We start from the raw sequence: 5,104 nt of genomic DNA, 5'->3' as shown, positions 1-5,104 counted from the left end.
CTGCTGGCTAAAGCCACTTGATTATAGGAAGTAAGTCTGGGGTAAAGAGATGGACAAGAGAGTAGCCTAGAGCAAGCCCTGGCAATAGTGGTGCTGTAGCATCTGGGCCTACAGGAGGGCATCCTGGGGAGAGAGACATGCCTTGGTGTGCTGGGAAGAATTCTAAACCACAGAGGGGACAATTATCAGGCAGCACCATGGTCCTGAAATTTATCATTTAACATAGTAATAGCTTGGTGAGTTCTTCAGCCCAGGCTAAGCACTCAGAAGGCTACCAGAAAGCGGTGACAGTTTGCCAAGAGAGGTGTTCTGGTAGTAGCCCTCAAGGATGTACCTGCAGTATTGGCTGTTGATCCATCAGCCTCTGTGGCCTTAAGTTGAACGGAGTGTCAGGGACCTGCACTCGTTGGATTTCTTGCATTTTCCAAAGCTGACTATTTCTTATTGCTTTCAAAGTGAACTTGAAGTAATTTTCATACCTGTGGATCATGGATTCTGCTCACCTTTTTACCTTCCTATTAATCTGTCACAGTCCACTACCCCAGTGATTCTCAACCTGTGGGTAGCAACCCCTTTGGGGTCGCATATCAGACATTTACATTATGATTCATAACTAGCAAAATGACAGTTATAAAGTAGCAATGAAATAAGTTTATGGGGGTCACCACAACATGAAGAACTATATTAAAGGGTTACAGCATTAGGAAGGTTGAGAACCTCTCCTCTACCCTCTCTTAGTAGTCTGTCCCCAAATTAGTCCTCCTACTTTTATGTCATGTATGTATACAAAACAATGCACAGTTTGAGGAGAGAATGGACACCAAGAAGTATGGTGATGGTGTTTAGTCTTGTGCTCAGAGAGATGAGAAGTTTAAAGAAAGGCCGGATGTGAAATGGAATAAAGAGAATGGTGTCCTCTGTGTAAGACTCCACCCAGGTAAGCTTCCAACCAGGAAAAAGAAAGGCTTGAAGGACCTGGAGCAAAGGAAAGCATCAAGGAGTCAAAGCGTATGCGAATATAAGGAAGGCAGCAGGCTCCATCCCAAGCAGGAAACAGAACTGGTAGCTTCAGAAACATGGTTCTGCTTTTGTAAAGAAGGATGCAGAAGTGAGCAAAAGGATTGTGAGTTCCTCCTCTATGGTAAAGGAAAGCTGGTGAATCTGCATGGAGGCCTGAAGAGGCCATTTCATGAAGCTGTGAAGGAGACCCCAAGATGTTTGAGATACCAGGGCCGTGGGATACTGTTAATCCCACTGGTTGAGAATAAGGCCAGTACCACAACTTTGAGCCAGATTGGAAGCAAACTTTAATTAAATGTTGGCCAAGATGTTAGACTCTAGCCATGTCCATTCTGGGGACCCCTGAAAATGAACACAAACTATACTTGACCAGGTGCTTATAAAGGCAAACCTATAAGGCTATATACTTCCTGTTTTGTCCATTAGAGGACCAAGTATACATTGGACATATCCCCTGCCTATGCATGATTAAGCACCTCCTGCCTGCATGTGGTCGAGTGTACCCAGTGCAGTTGGGTAAACCAAACTTGTTTAGGGAAGTGAAAATGTGTGGCTTGTTTTCTTATATGAACAACAGCCCCCAAATCTCAGGAAGTATCTGTCCTTGGGTAAAGGACCCACAGGTTAAAGCCATTTTTGTTTTATGGATCTCTTGGTACAGTAATTCGAACTTGAAACAAAAGTTTGGCTTTCATAATACCTGTCAAGGAGAGTGGCAGCCACAGTAGAACCAGCTCAAGAGAGAAGTGTGTTGCAGGCAGCAGAGCTGGAAGGGATGGAAGATCTGAAGAGCATTTTGACATTAGATGTGGAGATGTAGAATTTGGAGTTTGCCCTGCTGGATTTCAGTCTTGCTTTATCCAGTTATTCCTCACTATGCCCTCTTTCCTTCCATTTGGAATGGTAATGTATATTCTGTGCCATTGTATGTTGGAATTGTGTAATTTACAGGGGGTTACAATTAAGAGAGTGCCTTGAGTCTCAGAAGAGACTTTCAGACTTTTAAATAAGTGTTTAGACTGAGATAGACTATGGGGAGTTTTGAAGTTGGACTTAATACATTTTGCATAATGATACAGCTACAGGCCCCAGGGGCCAAGGAATGGAAGAATGCGGTTGTTTGAATGAGAATGACCCTCACAGACTCATCTATCTGAATGATTGCTCTACAGTTGGTTAATCTGTTTTGGGAAAGATTAGGAAGTGTAGCCTTGTTGTGTCTTGCTGTGGCATTCAAATCCAAAGTTTGGGGAAGACCAAAACTTAGACTCAATTCAAATTTAGATTAATGAATTTCTTCTGACTACTAGCAGGACAGCGGCCTTAGAGCCAAACAGCATGAAGGCCTGAAGGGGAATAAGGTGGAGTTTTAAAAGTGGACATCAGAGGGGGCCGGAGAGATGGCTCAGAGGTTAAGAGTCATCTTCTAGAAGTTCTGAGTTCAATTCCCAGCAACCACATGGTGGCTCATAACCATCTGTAATGAGATCTCGTGCCCTCTTCTGGTGTGCAGGCACATGGGCAGGCAGAATACTATATACATAATAAACAAATCTTAAAAAAAAGAAAAAAGTGGACATCAGAAAGGTGTAGAACTATCCATGGAATCCACAGCTGGACGGGACAATTGTTTAAATTCCCGCAGTTGTTTTTGTTTTCTGATATGTAGTAATAAAAAGACTGCTTTCTTTTCCCAAGGTGATAAGCAAGTTTTACAGAAGCAAAGAAAGCTGTTAATTCCTCACAGCCCATTATTATATTTAAAATAATGGCCACTAGAATCTCCCAGGCATCCATCCCAGAGCAAAAGGTCAGTGGCCCTTAAGGGATGCCTGGCTCCTTATTTAATTTCTTTAGCCTTCACAAGGACCCGTGTAAATTATTACTCTGGTCTAAGCATGTGCGTGCTAGTGATTGACTGGGATAGAGCAGTTCATTTCTGTTATTGCTTAATAACACTGTGCCATCAGGTTAGGGCTGCCTGTCATGTCCCCACATTGTCACTGAGTGTGTTCTTTAAGGTTTCAAAAGCCCACCCTAGATCCCAACTCAGTTGCTTCCAGATGAAGATGTAAGATGTAAACTCTCAGGTTAAACCAGGCATAATGGCACATACCATTAGATCCAGCAGCAGGTTGGCAGAGGCAAGCGGGTTTCTATGAGTTCTGGTCTACACAGAGAATTCCAGGACAGCCAGGGTAGAGACCCTGTCTCAAAAAACAAACAAAAAACCAACTTGCCTTGGTCACGGTGTCTTCACAGCAACAGAACTAACACAGTGACTGCAGAATTGGTGTTGGGAGGACATCCTCACAAGCAATGCAGAGGCCCCGAGTTATAACCCAGAGATGGGAGCTTGCCCCCGTCCGTGGCTGCTACCTGTCCCACAACCACAGGAAGCTGGGGTTGGACATGTGGGGCCCAGCTCCAAAGGACCTCAACCCAGATAGTGTAGGCTTTCTCCTTCAAACTGAGGACATACTTCAGGCAGACATGTCTCGAGTTGTGTTTTAAGATGCTGGCTGTGGCTAGAGTATGGACATAGAAGACAGGAGGGAGGCCTCTGCTGTCATCCAGGGCAGGTGACAGGTGTTTAGACTTGGTGGAGACTGTGGGAATGGGGAGCTCAAAAGTGTCGGCAATGACAAGGGGAGTTGGGATGCTGGGACACAGTTTAGGTCCTGAGTGAATGCAGGTACCATTACAAGAAGGCAGCTCCCAGGGTGAGGGTTACAGCAGTGCCTTGGATCCTCCCAGTGTAGGCATTGCATTCATCATGTGATAGGAGAGGGCTACATGGAGAAAGAAGGCATCTTAATGCTGAATCTAAAACTGTCCTCTGGGTCATGGACAGAGATGCCTGAGCACTTGGATTTAAGAATTACGGTCTCATTGTACTGTTTTAAATTTATCAGCAAGTGTTTGTGTATTGTATCCCATATATCCCACTGTAAAATGTGTAAAAATGTCTTGGGTGAAAAGGAACTGTAAATGGGAAAAACATAAGGCATCCTGCTATAGGAAAGTGATGGTCTGGGGAGGAAAAGGCTTGGCCAGTCCCCTCCTGGTATGGCAGACACTCCCAACCCACAGCCCAGGACCTGACTGTTCCCACTGAGGTTTGTTCATAATCTCTGAAACCATCTGATGGAGCAGAGAGGAGCTGGTGCTATGTTGAACATAATTTAGAAAGCACATTTGGGAGCATGGGGTATGTGGCTCTTTCCTCCATGTTGGAACATTCCCTTGTAGTAAGGAGGGAGGCTCACAAGCCTCAGGAGGCCTGACTCACAAGGCCCTGCCACACAGAAGCAGAGCAATTGCTAGAGCCTGAAGCTAGGCAGTTGCAAAGGAGCAGGATCACCAGGAATGCAGCCTGTAAGCTGTCATCTACGCGCGGGCAGGCTTCTTCTTGACGGTGCAGCTGCCTTTGTCACTCTCGCTCCCATAACTCCATACCCACTGCTTCAAGCTAGACTGATGGAATCCTTCCTTTACTCTGGCATTGGCACCTGATCTGGATGAATGGAAGTCTGTTATGTCCTCCAGGAAGTTACACGGGAAGGACTGCTTTTTGTTTGAGCTTAGAGCACGTTATAAGGAACGATTACCAATCTGACTTGGATAATGAGTGACAGGGATCCTGGGCACACTAAGCAACCCTTCTGCCTGTCCCCGAGGTATGAGAACACATTTTCTATCTGGGAGCATGAACTCCGTGGGGCTGGGGGAGAGGTCCAGCCCCACAGTGTGGATGTAGCAGACAGGGAGGAGGCCACTGCAGTCATCCAGGGCAGGTGACACAAGTCTGAGCTTGCTGCTGACTGGCATGGAGAGTCGAGGTGTGTGAGATGAGGAGGGAGTCAGTGTTCAGCCTGTGACTACACCAGCGCAGTAGCGAGGTGATTCAGGGTAAAGGCTCATGGCCCGTCCCTGAAACAATCAGCCCCTGCTTGGTGTGCGCCTCATGGTGGTGCCAAGTCTAAACGAAGCCATGCACAGAAGGGCGAGAACACTTATATCATCTTTGCCACTGCCACCCCTCCCTCAGAATCCATAGGTGTTTATATGTTTATACACAGAC

Source organism: Psammomys obesus, unplaced genomic scaffold (genome assembly GCF_907164565.1).
Source record: "Psammomys obesus unplaced genomic scaffold, mPsaObe1.curated_primary_1811, whole genome shotgun sequence".
NCBI classification, from domain to species: Eukaryota; Metazoa; Chordata; class Mammalia; order Rodentia; family Muridae; genus Psammomys; species Psammomys obesus.
Note: the sequence above shows the minus strand (reverse complement) of the source record.